Source organism: Mastomys coucha, unplaced genomic scaffold (genome assembly GCF_008632895.1).
Source record: "Mastomys coucha isolate ucsf_1 unplaced genomic scaffold, UCSF_Mcou_1 pScaffold18, whole genome shotgun sequence".
Lineage (NCBI taxonomy): Eukaryota > Metazoa > Chordata > Mammalia > Rodentia > Muridae > Mastomys > Mastomys coucha.
In genome coordinates this window covers 63,588,206-63,604,597 of record NW_022196900.1, presented here as the reverse complement: position 1 = coordinate 63,604,597, position 16,392 = coordinate 63,588,206, and the positions used below count along the sequence as shown (strand labels likewise).

The window sequence follows — 16,392 nt, the reverse complement described above, 5'->3', positions numbered from 1 at the left end:
CTGCCTCAGAAACATATTTCAGAACTAGCTCTTGCCCGCGCCGCGGCGCTCTCCAAGTCTCCAGCTCCCGACAGTCGCCTAGAGCCCTGGGCTCCCCGCCCCCATACCATTCCTTCACTCCCAGAGCCCAGGCGGAAATACCCCGCAGACCCCCAACAATGAGGACTTGTGTGATGCAGATGGGGGTTGGGGCCGGTTTCCAACGTGAATGGGCAGGCAGGGTCGACTAGTAGACCGTGTGGCAGCCTAGCCGCACCAGTTCGCAAAGCAGCTTTCTCTGTCCATCGGGTCCACTAGCACCACCACCTCCCCCCCCTCCTCACGGCCCCCAAAGAAATAGAGAAAGAAAGAAAAAGCGCCTTCAAAAGTGCAGTGAAGACTCACCCTCCCACCAGGGGTCACAAGCATACTCCGCGGGATGCAGGACAGCAGAAGCAGTGACCAGCAGGGTGTGGAAATACACTTTGTAGAGTCACCAAGTACCTTCCTGGCGCCTTAACACAAAACTACCCCTAAATCAGGACGCCCTGACTCTGGGTTCCTTTGGTGACTTGGACTGAATCGTAGGGCTCCTTTACGAGACTAACCATGAAGAATCAAAGTTTCCCCAGCCTGAAAATCCTTATCTTGCGTTCGAGAGAGTAGGGTACGGAGTTGTGGGAGAAGAGGGACGGATGCGAGGGGAGTGGCGGGTGACCAAGAGCCTGAGGACTGAATAGTGGAGGGAGCGCGACAGAGAATACCGGGATGCAGGACCCGAAGAAAGGCTTCGGTCCAGCGCCGGTGTCCGCATAAAGGATTGGCTTGATTGGGATGGGTCCAGTTAATGGAGAGGTCGAAGCAGAGCCAAAGCGCTGCCGGGATGTAGGGAAGTGAGAACTCGGGTTCTCACTCACGCGGAGTGGGGAAGAGGTCCGACCCGCGGGTACCACGAGCAAGGCAGGGAGGAAGCTTAGGGAGAACTCGGCAGGTCCTAGAGTGGGAGAAAGCAGCCTCGGGTGGCTAGAGCCGGAGGAGGACGCAAGGCGTCTGGCGACAGGGTCTCGGGTAGGAAAGCCTAAAGAGAGGATCGCGAGTGTTCAGAAGTAGGGCGAAGGAAGTGGGGACCAACCGGAAAGGAGACGCAGGGTAGCCTCTTAAGCAAGTGGTGGGAGATGATAGAAAACTGCGGCACTCGCTAGTGCACGGCACCTCTGGCCAAACTCCCGAGAGACGCGCCCGGAAAGCCTTCCTCGGTACCCGGGCTCGCGGGACCCAGCCGAGCTACCCGGGCTCGCGGAAGCCGGGTGTCCCCGCGGGCCACCTGCACCCGCTCAACTCTAGTTTCCCCGCGTGCCCCCCGCCGCGCTTCTCACCTCGGCTCCCCCAGAGCATCCTCCTCCTTGGCTGCCGCAGCCGCCCGGGACACGGCTCTCCATGCCCTGCGGGCGGCCGCACTCAGACGTGCTCTCCAGCCCGGGGAAGCCCGGGTGAGCGCGGAGCTGGGTCCATCCTCCCCGGGAAGCGACGGGCGCGCGTCAGAGCAGGGGGAGGAGAACAGCCCCCCCTGCGGTGCGCAGACCCGCCTCCTCCCGCGGCCCCCGCCCCGCGCCAGCCCCGCCGCTCACCTGCCACTGAGCGTCCCAAGCCCTTCCTCGCCGGCTCCCTCTCCCGCCAGGGCGCTCTGTTCGCCGCCCGAACGCGCTCCGAGCCAGAGCTCAGCGGAGTCGCCGCGGCGCCGACGAAGGGGAAGAGCCAACAAGCGGGCGAGCGGGGGCGCCGCGGCTCGCGGTCGCGCTTCTCCAGCCCCCTCGCTCGCCCCTCATCCCGGGAGTGGAGACCGATCGGAGCGGAGAGATTGGGGTCCCCGCCCTGCGGTTCGTCGCAGGGGGTGGAGGGGTTACGCTGGGAGCCGGCCTCGCTCCAAGGCAGCCGCTGCAGCCCCCTCCCGGACTCCGCTAATTCTCCAGCGCCTGCTTTTAGCCAAGCCTCTACGCACACAAGTAGACAGGGCGAAGAGCCAAGCGGAGGCCACGCGAGCTTCTTGCCCCGATCCCCTTGGCAGAAGGGGGCGCCCTATTCCAGCCTCCCAGGCCGGCTCCAGCCCGCCTTTTATTAGCTTCTCCCAGGCAAAGTTGACCTGCACCTGTCACTATTTCAATCAGCTCTAGGCAGCCTCCTCCTGTGCACGCAGGCCTCAGTTAACTTACTCTATTCTTAGAATGCGGGGCAGTAGACCCTTTTGTAAATTAGAACCTGTTGTATTGTGAGGAAGGCTCTTCGGGTCCTACCTTACAAAGATCTCAGAAACACCGAGTGGCAAAAAATAATTGGATTAGTCGGAAATTCTTCCACCTTGAGATTGGATTCGGCTTTGTCAACGCCAGTGTGGCACGTATGTCTCCAGGGGCTTGAATGCTTGGTTGGGAAGGGGGAGTGTGAAAATCACCTACTGCCTGTCTCTGGGAGCCTGGTGCCTGAGAGAGCAGAGCAAGAGAACCAAATACTTGGCTTTTAAAGTTTACTCTTCTTTTGAGGGGCCACACTCCTGCCCTCCAGCTGGGCGATAATAAAGCTAATGCGGCGGCTTGGTTTTTTTTTGGGGGGGGTGGATTTTTTCTGGTAACTTCTGTTATTCACCCATGAAAATTTAATGATGCATTTAGGGTTATTACCTCTAGAGTCAATGGGCTAAAAATATTTAGCCTAATGCACTGCTTGTGGAGTCAGTAGGTCCGTGGCTGGTTTGTACAAAGTCATCTGGAGACCCTCCCTTCCTCCACAAAATTCACGAGCCATTACACTTATCCCATAATAACAGCTCTGTACAAATGGAAGCCCTGCAAAACTTGGCTGTCAGGCACCTCTGAAAAGATAGCAATTTACATAGAGACAAGAAAAAAATCCTGAGGTCATTGGCAGGATGTGATCTACTGAGAAGGGCTGATCGGAAGAAATTTTCCACAAATTGGCAGAGAGATTCCATTCTTGATGGTTTCTGTCTACCTCTGGGGTGGCGGTCAGTCTAACGGTGGTTCCAGGGAACCCCCACCGGATTTCTCTCCAACTTTTACAAAAGTTCTGGAAAGTGGGATGAGTTGGGCACCAGGTGCTACACTCTGTTCGAAGTTGAGACTGGCTAGGAAACAACTCAACTGTGATCAAGAAAACCTTTCACTCCCATCGTTTACAAAGAGAAGTCCCTGGAGTCTGAACTCAATACCAAGAAAAGAGAGAAATTCGAGACATCTTAGAGGAAATATGTGAGAGTGTAGTTGAGTGTTAAGTCATTCCTAAGGGCTAGTGAATGCCAGACCTTGGGTAAGCTCACATAAGTCTGGCTTTTTACAGACTCTACCAAAACAAAATCTAAATTTCCCCGATTTAAGGACAGCTTTGAAATGTCCACATACATGCCTTTAAGAGTACACGTCTGGAGTCTGTCTGACCTGTAGCTGCCTTCTGCCTCCTGTCTTCTAGCTACAGACATCAGAGGGAACTGGGAAACTGAGTTTGTCAAGCCATACAATGTACGAGAACGTAAAACTCTATCTTTAGTCAGTGTTGGACAAAGTCCACCGTGGAAACTGGGCAAATTCCCATGAAATCCAATGGGGGCAACGAGGCACAGCTGTTCCTATCTCCAGCCTGGAAGAAAGTGTGACGTATAGGCACAAGCTGCCCACTATGGGCCTCGGAGCCTTCCTGGTTAAACCAAACCAAATTTAAAGGGATACTTCGTCACTCCGCTAAATGTCAAGAAATAGCTCATCTGAAAGATAAGGTGTGGGGCTTTACTGCTGTTCTTTTGAAAATACCAGTGTGATTTGTATTAAGTATGGCATAAAAAAAAATCAATAAGTGTTCTTTCATCATGTAATCTGAGAAGCAGCAAGATAATAATAGCCGAGGCTGAGGCTGTGAATATTACGTAATCCATTACGAGTAGCTTGAGGTATTTTTTTCATACAACCTTTGTAATATGGACTTGGCAATCTGTTAAGACTTCTTCACATCTGGCAGGCCATTTCTCTGTACTTCTCTGGTGGTAAACACTTCACTCTCAAGATTGCAATGAGCTGAGCCTTAAATGAGATACCAGGCAGAAGCACAATTCAGTAGACATTGCTTCTCTTCCTAGTTCATTTTGATTCACCAAACTTTGGCAGGGTTCTTTCTGTCCATCAAGGTCTATGTTAAGAGCTCTGTCCATTGGACAGAGATGTAGCAAAAGTAACACAAAGATGGGCAAAGAGGCAAGCTACAGAATATAAGCCATCTGTCTTCATGTGATTGACATCATCCATCTTTCTGTGATTGACAGACACTCAGGGTCAGTTAACACAACTGACCCCATGATTGGAAACCAGACCTGTTGTTAACTGCTATAATTTAGTGAGTGACAGCCACTCCCCCAAAGAGAAGAACACAGAGCAATGCCTTCTATAACTTGTGTACTATTTAAATCCTGTTTATTCCTAGAATTTCTCAAATACATGTCTGGTTTGATAGTGGGTTATGGGCTCTAAGTTTGGGAGTCTTTTCTTACAAATTAATGTTGAATAGTTGGCAAGTAAGTAGTGTATATATTTAAGGTGCACAATGTGATGTTTTGACATATGTTCACATTGTGAAATGATTAGCACTATCAAGATAATTAACATATTTATTACCTCACATAGTTGATTTTTTTATATGTGTGATAAGCTCACTTCAGATCTAGCTCCTAGCAAATGTCAAGTGCATAGCACATTATTATTAAATGTACCTAACTGACCCTGTGGTGCACAGGCCTCCAGAACTTAGAACACCATTGGCAAGAATCTCCCTATTTTTTTAACCCTGCAACTCCTGGACACTACCATTCTACTCTGATTTTGTGCCCTTGTCTTGTTTAAATTACACACACACACACACACACACACACACACACACACACACACATATATATACTGTCATACTCTGTATCTTATCTTTCTGTGCCTGGCTTTCCTTGTAGCACAGGGCAATTGAGCATCACATTGTCACAATGGCAGGAGAGAAAGAAAGACCTCATAAAGAAAAGGAATCATTTTGAAACACAATTAGGTGTCAGGTGAATGAAGGGAAGAGGTATTTCTAACCAGAATTTCAAGTTAGAGAGACAGGGGTTATATGAAAGACAGCACAGCAGAGAGTTCTCTGTGAGGGTGCCCATGATCGGCCTTTGAGAGGCAAGCTATGTTTTATTTAGCATAAAGATAAAGGCAACTGTTACATGTTTACTCCCCCACCACACTTTTTTTTTTCATTTTTCTGAGACACAGGTAAAATATCCAATTGCTACTTCTTTTCTGTAATCAAAGGACAATAAAAATATATTTCTTTCACGAAACAGAGAATGCTCTCTTTCTCCCATTCTGGCCACCAGATTCCAGCAAAAGGTAGCATGATGGAGGTACTAAGATGGCTCTGCTCTCTGGCAGCTGTAAATCGTGCTCCTTCCATTCCCCAAGAGAACCTAGGGAAGGCAATGTGGGGATGGCAGTTCTCCCACCAATGGGCTCTGTGGAGCTAAATGCACAGTAGAAACAAAGTAGTGAGCCTAAGAAACAAAGCGGTTGTTGGAGGGCTCTTAGGGTCCAATACAAACCCCCAATTTTCTCACTAATCAAGTAGGACTTAAGGTGATGTTAGTGTTTGGGAAAAAGAAAAGGGGAGTAGAAAAAGGCAGAAATGACTTCAGAGTCAGAAGCACAGGAGAATCACCACCTCAGCATCCAACTCTGCGAGGATACTTTGTTGCCTCTGTGATTAAGGGACTGCACACTTAGGCTGTTTGATATTGATGGGGGATTGGGAAATGGGGGGTGGGGTATGGGAGCCACCCTCTTTCTTCTTATTAAATAATACTACCATTTCTTCATTGCTTTACCCTTTCCCTACCTGATCTAGTGGTTATTGTTATTATTGTTCTGATAAAGAAGACTATAATTCCAGCCCAGGAACAGAGAAGTAATGCAGAGAAACGTTATCTCTTGGTCACACCAAATTGGAGATATACTGTGTACTTAGGGTATCGTGGCTGGGGAAGAAGCTCTCTTCTTGCTCAAAACTGGGAAGAAATTAAGCCCACAAATAACAATGGAGAAAAGACTTCATTGTATAAAGCAAAAGAGAAGTAAGGAGGAGTAGGGGTTAGAAAATAGAGATTTAAGTAAGAAGCCAGTCTTAGGGGGGTTGGGTTAGCCTTACCTAAAAAATCTACCATCTCCCCATGAATTTTCTCTCATGTGAATAAGTATACTTTTTCTTTTACTTAAGATGATTTGAATTGTATTTTTCACTTTAATGAAAATAATTGTTAAATTTTATAGTATGCACTTTCTATGCAGCATTTAGATTAATACTTAGTACACTTCAGATAAAATGCTATTTATGGTAACCCAGTATACAATACTTAGGAATAAACTGAAATAAGGTGTATAAGTCTTGTTCACCAAAACTTACATACCCTGGATTAAAAAACAAACAAACAAACAAACAAACAAAGCAGATCCATGAATGTAAAAAGATATACCATGTTCATGGTTTAGAATAATCAGTACTGGTAAAATGTCAATGATCTTCACATTGAAATGTACATTTCATGCAGTTACAGTAAGAATTCCAATACATTTTTTTCAGGGGATTAACAGTTCTGATATTTATGCAAGAATGCAGAGGGACTTAGAAAAGCCAGAATATTTTCAAGAAACAAGAAAAGTTCTGGAGGGTCCTTCCTACACTGATCAGAACAGCACGATTAAGATAACAAAGATAAATAAAATAATTAGAGCAGAATAGAGAACCCAGAAATGGACAAACATTCAGTTGCTGATTTGTTTCCTGCCCACAGGTGCTGTAGGTTACCATATGTGAGAACAACAAGGTATTGATGAACTGGTTAAGGTCCTGGAGGATATTATGCATAGAGATGCGTGTCTAGGCCAGCCATGGGAGATGTTGAAGCAAGGGAGAGGGGTGTCGGCCAGGGGAGGGGGATGAATTTGAGGCCAGCCTGGGTTACATAGCAAGACTTTAAAATAAAACACATAAAGAGAGCCTTATTTTGTTCATTATTTCAGAGTATGCTCAGTTTCCATTGTAAGGATGCAAAAACCACCAAATACAGCATAATAAATTTGGCTTAATCAAAATTTAAAGCTGCTGATTAATAGATAACATTAAGAAAATTAAATGGTAAACCACAAGCCCGAAAAGAAATACTTACAATAGGTCTATCTGACAAAGGACTTAAATCCTGAAAAACATAGAATCTTAGTAATTAATAATAAAAAGACAACCTAATTAAAATGGACAGAAGATTTTAAATAGATACTTCACAAAAGAGAACGCACCAATAAACACAAGAATGGAAAGACACATTAGTAATGGGAGAAACATACAAATATACATAGTGAGACATTATTTCACACTCACTAAAATGGCTACAGGCTAAAAGTTGGATGATGATGGAGCTGGAGAAATGGCTCAACAGAGGAACAGAATTCAGTCCCCAGCATCAGGTAGCTCACAATTGCCTATAACTCCAGGCCTAGAGGATCTAACTTCTGATCCTAAGGGCACCTGCACTCAGGGCCTTATACCAATATTCAAACACATACACATAACACATATAGTAAAAGTGATTCTTTAAAAAGTCAGATGACATTAAATAATTTTGGTGAAGTTACAGAACTCTTGTACATTTATGAGTGCTTCTACTATTTACATATTTAATTCTCCTACATGTTTACCCAAGAGAACTAAAACATGAATACATGTACATTGGAGCACGCACTGCACCTCTATTCACAATAGGTAAAACTGGAAACAATCCAAAAGTTCATGTACAATAGAATGATTAAACAAGTCATAAAATTCATGCACTGGCATACTGCTGAGCAAGAAATAAAGTACTTTACAGACATGTGTTGCAACATGGATAACAACATATTGAGGAAAAGAAACCAGGCCCAAGAGAGGACATTCTTATGATTCCATCTATGTGAAACGGAGAACAGGCAAAACAAATCTACAATGAGAAAAATTAGAATAGCAGCCTGCACCTTGGAGAGAAATTGACAAGAAAGGAGAACAGGGCAGTTTCAATGGTAATGGAATGTCATACATATTTTAACATCGTGTTTATATAAGCAAATATATATAAGCAAATAACTTTGTGAAAACTGATCTGCACATTCAGTGTATGCCTCTGTTACTTTAAACATCATTAAGAAGAACAGGTACAAGAAAAAAATATGGAACAGCCAACCAGCGCTTACAAGTGTTGTGTGTTCCTCTTTATCATGGCCAACCCAGACACTTATGCTAATAATACAAGCACTGAAAAACAAAATGCTCTGTTCTCAATGTAAAAAGAGTGCTCTGTCATGCATAGCACTTGGACAGCAATGGATGTGTAAAATGTGTCCTTTAAATTACATTAATACACCAATGATCAGATCAAAACAGAACCAACCTCCAGAAAATAGAAGCATTGCATGGTGATGAAGTAGATGTCATCAGAAGGCAAAGAATATCCTGGCACAGGAGTTAATCAAATAGAGACTAGATAATGGCTTGGCAGGAATTCATAGAGAAATTCAAATTCAAGATGGTAAAAGGGAATGGAGAAAGGATCTCCACCAATAAGACCTTAGGTTCTCCTTCCAAAACTGATATCTAATATTCTTTGATGGATTCACAAGCTCAGAAGCCGTCATCATGCTTTAGATGACTGTCTGCTCTTCTGCCCCACTTCCACCCACGAGCAACGATGAAGCCCCAGTTTTATAGTGGAATGTATGAGTTGTATCATTCAATTTGCATGAAAACCTCACAAGGAAAAAGTCACCACTCTTTCCTAGAAACATACTGATGCAAATCACATTTTATAAAATATTTTTTTAAATAAAAAGAATGTAATTGCTCATTGAATTGTAATATGAATGCAAATTAACTTACTGTAATTATACTGTGCAATTTTCTACTTAAAAAAACTTAGAAAATGGAAGAGACCTGATAAGTAATTTGAACCGTAATTCTTCATTGTGTTCCTTCATTATGCAATGGTTACCATAAGCAATTTGCTGTTTTAATGTAGGAGGTTTTTTTAGTTCGTACCTTCACATTGGCAAGACATAAATGAGACCATTCAATATAGACAGATAGCTGTCTCCCTTCTCCATAAGTGCATTGCAGAAATAATCAAGATTATTACAGCACAAGGGAATTTCTGAAGGATGCTTACTTAATACACTCTCACTGAGGAACCTTCGTCCCATCAAGCGTCTCTCTGTCCTTACACCCTCAATATATTTTAAACAATCAGAGAGTTCCTTAGCAATTGGGCACCAAGTTATCAGCATTCATGGCTTAATGGCAGGACTTGGGCAGAGAAGAGAAGAAGTTCTAGTCTCAGCCCTGCTACTAATTAATCCCACGACCTTCCCCACTCTAGTTTTCTTTTCCCACACCTGTAAATTGAAAGGTTGGGTTAGGTGAACTTCAGCTTCCATTACATCCTTTACTTATGACTCTATAGTCACCCTCCTCTTTGCAACATGAGTGACAGGAAATTAATTTCTTACTTAGAATTAATGAGTGTCTGAATGAACTGTAATCTCTTTAGTTTAGTCATTCATTGCTAAAGAATGCCTAATACAAAGATCATCTGTGATGATGCAAGTGTTAAAAAAATAATAATTACCTATTTTTATGCTAATAATTTGCATGTGTGGTTCTCTCCATGCAAATCCTGTTAATAGAAGACACACACACACACACACACACACACACACACACACAGAGAGAGAGAGAGAGAGAGAGAGAGAGAGAGAGAGAGAGCACAGAGGATATCACTAACCACAGGGTGCCCTGGAAAAGGAGTTGGTCATACTTGGAATCATAAGATTTCAGTGGCTTATTCTGTCTTTTAGATGGAATGTCCTCTGCTACATCCCTGGATGCCATGAAAGTTGAACACACAATGTGTAGAAAGGCACTGGGTCACCTGTGTGTGTGTAAACGTTTCATCTAATCCTCTCAACAACACCATGAAGTAACTTTTATTATCTCTATTTTATGGTGGGAGAATATAGAACTTGAATTACTAGTAGAGGGTCCCAGCCTATGACACAGTACATACTGTCTATCCCGGGGGCACATAGCATCCTTTCATCTTCTGGACTTCATAACAACATGTGTAGTTAATTTTTTTCCCCATGACATCTATGATCCTCATAGAGAAAGAAAACTATTTCATCTCTGTCCAGCTAACAGTACCATGAGCTCCTGTTTCCTCAGGTGTGGAAGGAAATAAAGGAGCCATTTTTGCCAGGAACACTTACTTGCTTTGTCTTCACCTGCCATTGCCTTGCTCTTGCCCTTTCCACTTTGTCCTGCCTAAAAATCTCAGTTCCCAGTTGAGGAAGTAGGTGACAGCTAACACTGACCACACCATGGACTCTGGGTTGTGTTAGTTAATATGTCCCCTCTTCTTCACCACAGGGGCTGATTCAGGATCAGCTGCAAGGTTAACTTTGTTTAGCAAGAATGAGTCTCAGGAAAGAGAGAAAAATACCTACATTTTATCTTTTCCTTTAATTTTTTTCTTTTTCGTGCTGAGGATCAAATCCAGGGTTTTGAGAATGCTAACCAAGAGGCGTTCTATCACTGAGCTGCATCCCCAAGTCTCTTTCCAACTTTTATCAAGGAGGACTATTGCCCAAGAAGCAACATATTAGGCTCTGAAGGAAGGAGATCAAAGAGTTGGGAAGAATTTCATTCCTTTTATGCGGAGTGACAGCTTAGAGGCAGCATCTCCTTAACAATCGTTTGAGCCAGCATAGCCCTTTCAACACTTAAGCCTGTGTTACATGCAGAATTTTTTGTTGGTTTTTTTTTTCACTTTCTACCAAAACGTGGTAAAAAGCAGTTTGAAAGACCCAGTGAGGTTGTGAGTCAAACTGCATCAGGTTCAATCATGGTGACTGCCGGAACCATTGACCATGGAAGAGAAAGACCAATTGGTCACCTTCCACAAGCCTAATGCCTGAGTCTTATGGAGATCGTAAGATGCCTATGATGAATGAGTTTCTTCCTCTGCTCCAACACTTCCTCTTCTAACAGGTTCACTCATACATCCTGGATCCAATAGCACCAAAATTGTGGCTCTTTCATGCCTGCCTTTAATTCTTCCCTCCACACCACGCTCATGCTGTGTCCTCTAGGATCCTCCCTCCTGGTTCGTGTTTATTGCAATCCTTTCTGATTCGAAGTCTAGTTTAAATGAAACCTCTTTTGATCTTTTCTTTTTTCCCCTTCTTGTCTATATTGTGGCTGCCTGCTTAGAGTCTTGATTCCTGCTATGGGTTGGAGCAATTTTCTACATGGCTGGCTCCCCATTGAGATTGTAATCTCCCAGAGTAGATGTTAATCTCCTTAAAAATGGAGATAGATCTGGTTGTAACATCTGCCACAGCACTAGTGTCCAAGTCCATTCAGTCAATGTGACCATAAGTCTCCATTGGCAAACATTAATCAAAAGTACTTAAGGACATGGAAACTCCTTCCAATCAGGATGCCTTGACTGTAGTCCAACTGGAGCTTATGAAGAAACACGGGGATCCATAAAAGAGCAAAGGAGGGAAGCTGAGATGGAGGGAGGGACACCAGAGGTATTAAACAGGATTATACCATTTGAAATATAGCCATCTTTCCAATCTTAGTTCTGATGCTATGAGATATGAACTCTAGAATCCTGTTACATTTGTATACTAATAGACACTATAAAGATAATTGCACTTGTGGGGTAGTGATTACAAATTTCAAGAAGTTTGTTATACTTTAGCATATAAGAGCCTAGTAAGTTTGTGACATTCAGGACATGTTCCTATAGTTGTCATTCATTTGGACATGAACTTCTCCCTTGGATTCTCCTGGCTCCTTCTACAAAAACGACCTCATTTTCTAGCACAAAAACACAACGATTTTGGCAGTACTGATGACAATCCTGGTTCACACAGTTCCTAAATGAATGCCCTAGTCCTGCTAGATAAATGTTAAGACATCTGTATCTATTTAATTATTTGAGTGAGATATCTTACCCCGAAACCAGTAACTGATCATAAGATTGAAGTGTCTGCACACATTGGCTTGGGTGGTAAACCCCAGCAGAGAAGATTCCAGCTGATACCTACAATTACACTCTACACATATGACTATATACTCTTTTCTTCCTAAGGGAGAGAGAAAAGACAGATGCATCTGCCATGGCATGAAGTGTGAATGAATCTGGGCACTGCCCTTGGAGGAGAGCTGACCATGTTAGTGACAATTACCACATGAGTACCCATGGGGACTATTTTGAAAAATGCCATTCTAGGTGATTAGACAGAATCAAGGGCTTTTGAATATTTGAAGCATGGGGCCAAGTGTTTGTAGTAGATGTATTGGTGTAAGAGCAGAAAGAACGATTTATGTGTCCAACCCACAATGGATTCAGGCAATTCCTTCTGTCTCCCCACACTGCTTGGTACAACATACTCAGATAGAACCCTACCACCCACAAACCTCAAGAAAATAAGAGCATGGCATCTTGGACATTCAATTAAAAATATAGTCAAGCAAGGATTGTGGGCAGGTAATGTTGATTCCAATATAAAGTTAACTTATGCTGCAAATTACTGAAAGAGGACAGCTAATCACTAGGGACCTTCACATCTCAATTTAGTGATCCATAATATTTATGTAGTTTAGAGACAAGATAGTCTGTATTCCCTGATTTTGTGGACTGATCTGGGTTGGTCTCATGCTGTTCAAATGGGTTTGTAGTAGAAAGGCCCAGGTTAAGGGAAGAACTGAGTTTCTGCTATTAACAAAGACTAGGAGAAACAGGTCAATTAAAAAGAAGTGCTGTTGGGACCATAAGCAGTCATACTTCTCTTCATCGGGCCCTCCTTGCCCGCAGAACACCCTGAGCATTTACACATCTGGATGCTTTCTTTAGGCTTCTCCTTCAGCGTGAAATGGTTTTTCTAACCATTTTACCTACTGTGATGGTTACCCTTGTCAACCTGAGAGGATTTAGAGTCACCAAAGAGACACGATTTGGGGCAGTCTGTGAGGGCATTCCCAGATATTTCGCTGAGAAGGGAAGACATACCCTGGATGTGGGCAGCAACATCTCACGGACTGAGCTCCAGGACAGATAAGGAGGAAGTAGTGAGTTGAGCCCCAGCATCTCTCTCGGCTTCTTGGCTAAGGGCACAGTGTGAGCAACTAAGACACATCACATTGTGGTGAAATAAACTCTCAAGTAAACTCTTTCTGCCTGTTCATTGTCTTGTGGTAACTAATAGACCTACCTCACTTTCTTGAAGTCCAACCCAGATGTACCTTCTATGGCCCTCTGCTTACCCTACTCTCTGCTTCTCTCCTAAATATCACTCAGATGAGTTGTGAATCCTTCTGCATTTGTTTAATGCCTCCATTCCAACAGAATGGAAGTCCTCTTTGAAGCTTCCTTCTGCCTCACCTCTAAAAGCAATTCCATCCCAAGCCAGGCTATTCCTTTTCCAGCATGTCACTCAAGACTGTAACCTTCCTTCATGTACCTGCTTTCACCCTGGCCAAACCATGGCCATTCACTACTTAGTACTTTGAGGTTTCCCATTTCTCTCTTGCTTTTCTGCAACATATACTCTAAAGATCAGTCACAGTAATATTTAAAAGACATAATCTATCTTGTTATATTTCGTGTTCAAAACATACCCAAGGTCCCCCTTGCGCTTAGATTTGTGCCATTTCAATAAAGGCTTCAAGGTCCCCCATGGTCTAACTTAGAATAAGCATACTTTATTCTCTCTTATTATTTGCACTCCAGACTCAGTGGCCTTCAGGCTCTTCTACAATTCCCTCACAGGCCTTGGCAAGTAATGTTCTGTTGCTTGAGACGGCCTAACCCATGTCTCCAGCAACTTCTCTGAAAATCCCTAATCGCACATCTGTACTAATCAGTTTAAATGTCATTTCATCAGAGAATTCTGACCTACCCCTTTCGTTATTAATGATGTCCCTGTGTTATAATTTTTCAAACCAACTTCCAATTTTCTTTCCTAGACTTTGCCATTATTTATAACTATATATATAAAATATAAAAATAAATTTTATAATCACTTAAATATCTACCCTCTCAGACTCTAGGCTCCATAAAGTCCAATCAATGCTTTTGTTTATGTGTTTGTTTGGTCACTGTGTGGCTTGAATGAGGGTGACTGAGAATGTATAACCAGATCCTAACTCCTGGAATGTGTAAATGTTACTTGATAGGAGTCTGACAATCTAATTAAGTTATCAAATTGAAATAAAGAATATAATCTTGGATTTTGTAGGTAGGCCCTTAATCCAGTTGCACAATCACAGGTGTTCTTAAAATACAAAACACACAGAGACTTAAGGAAGAATGGAGAGAAAGTGACTGGTGGGGCAGAGACTGAAGTAATGTGACCACAAGATGAGGAATGGCTGAGACTATCAAAAGCCACTAAGAATGGGCAACAGAGCACAGCTGTGCTAACACCTGCAGACGTCCAAGAGAATACACAGCTGCTGTTTTAAGTAAACAGATGTGATGGCTTGCTACAGTAACCCTAGGAAACCAATGTGTTCTGTCACCTGTATATTCTGAGTGCTGGCTAGTAATTAATGTCTAAATTGTTTTAAGATTTATTATATGCATGGAAGTGTCTTGCCTGCCTGTATGTATGTGTACCTTATGCATGCCTAGTGCCCATGAAGGTCAGTAGATGGCATCAGACTCCCTGGAACTGGAGTTCATTATGGTTATGAACCACACAGTGGAGTCTGGGGACTGCATTCAGGTCCTCTTCAAGAACTACAAGTGCTCTATTAACCACTGAGCCACCTCTCCAGCTCCCAGTAACTATATCCTAAATGAATGAAGATGTGAGTATTCAACGAAGAGGAATCACACATTCAGTACTCATATCAGAGACTACCACCAAAGAGAAATCAGGATGGATTCAAGGTCATAGTCAGCTTGTAAGAAATTAGAGCTCTTTTTCTCTTTCTTCTTTTTTTCTTTTACAAAACTGTAGGTGCTAAACATTTAGAGGTTACAGATGCAGAGGAAGACTACAAAGCTAAGCAACTTCCTTCTTTTATAAAAGAAGATTACAGAATTGAGAAAGGTTATCTGACTAACCCCAAAGTCACCCAGCCAGCTCAGGCAGAGGGAAGTTGCATTTGCTGATACAATTCCCACACTGGCAGCTTCTACCACATCTTCCCTAAATAAAACTGCATCATTCTAATTAAAGACATTGGGCAGGCGGCTGCTGTCTCCAGTCGAAGATACTGGCATTCATAAACTAGTTAGTATGTGCAGGTCCTCACTGAGAATGAAAGAAATAGTGAAGCCAATCTCAAGAACTGTAAGATAAAAAAAAAAAATTATCCATTCACATCCCAAGGAATCCTAGGGGGACTATGCACATTAGATAGGCATTTACTATTCTGTTACTTGATTTAATTATGATTTCACATCTAGAATTCAAATATTTAAGTTGATCAGCCATTACCTCTTCATTTTAGAATTTACTCAAAATATATTAAAATGCAAAGAATAAGCCATCTCCAGAAGTGAGACCTTTCCCATGCATTTTGACTCAGGTGACTCTACCTGAAGAGTCTCTAACAATTACAGTACACAAATCATGGGGAGAAATTCACAAAACCAAAAACGAACAAATGAAACGTTGTTTTCTATCTTGAATCTGTATTTCCTCTTCTTTCAGTGTATGAGAATGAACTACCTTCTGGAAATTAGAATACCTCCTGGTGTAACTCACCAACCTGTTCAGGCATCCCGTGACAATTTAACCAACATGGATGCCAGTATACTTTCCTAGCAGTCCATCTTTAATCTAAATGCACCCCTACACTAACTATGTCTATAAAATACTTGTCAGTTAAATGAACTGTGGCTGTGGAGGTGGCACAATGGGAACTTCACGTGCCATGCCAGCAGGAAGACCTCGGATAAAATCCTCAGAACACACATAAAGCCAGGGACTGTAGCCCACATCTGGAATCCCAGTACTTCTGCAGTGAGATGAGAGGCGGGGCAGGGGAATCCTAGGAGGCTTATGCACTGACTGGCATGCTGTACACAGCAGGGAACAACTCCAAGTGAGGCCTTGTCTCAGACAAGGTGGAAAAAAGGACCAATAGCCAAGAGTGTTTTCTGACTGACCTCCATGTGAACTCACACGAATGCACTCAGGTATACATACACACACACCACACACACACACACACACATCACACCACACACACACACACCACATACACACACATCACACACAC

At 43.1% G+C, this 16,392-nt stretch overlaps 1 protein-coding gene across 11 annotated transcripts in view; it reads right to left on the bottom strand.

Moving 5' to 3' along the window:
- Positions 1-16,392, bottom strand: part of Dab1 (DAB adaptor protein 1) — a 1,131,348-nt gene that overhangs the window by 377,118 nt on the left and 737,838 nt on the right. For 2 of the 11 annotated variants that reach the window (XM_031378028.1, XM_031378027.1), the window contains exon 1: positions 1,356-1,486. The exons of 6 other annotated variants lie outside the window; for them this stretch is intronic. The gene's annotated coding sequence lies outside the window, so the exon portion shown is untranslated. Of the gene's footprint in view, positions 1-1,355; positions 1,533-1,607; positions 1,932-2,270; positions 2,294-16,392 lie in introns of those variants that run through there. 3 more of the 11 variants (XM_031378026.1, XM_031378025.1, XM_031378021.1) reach the window with 3 other exon arrangements.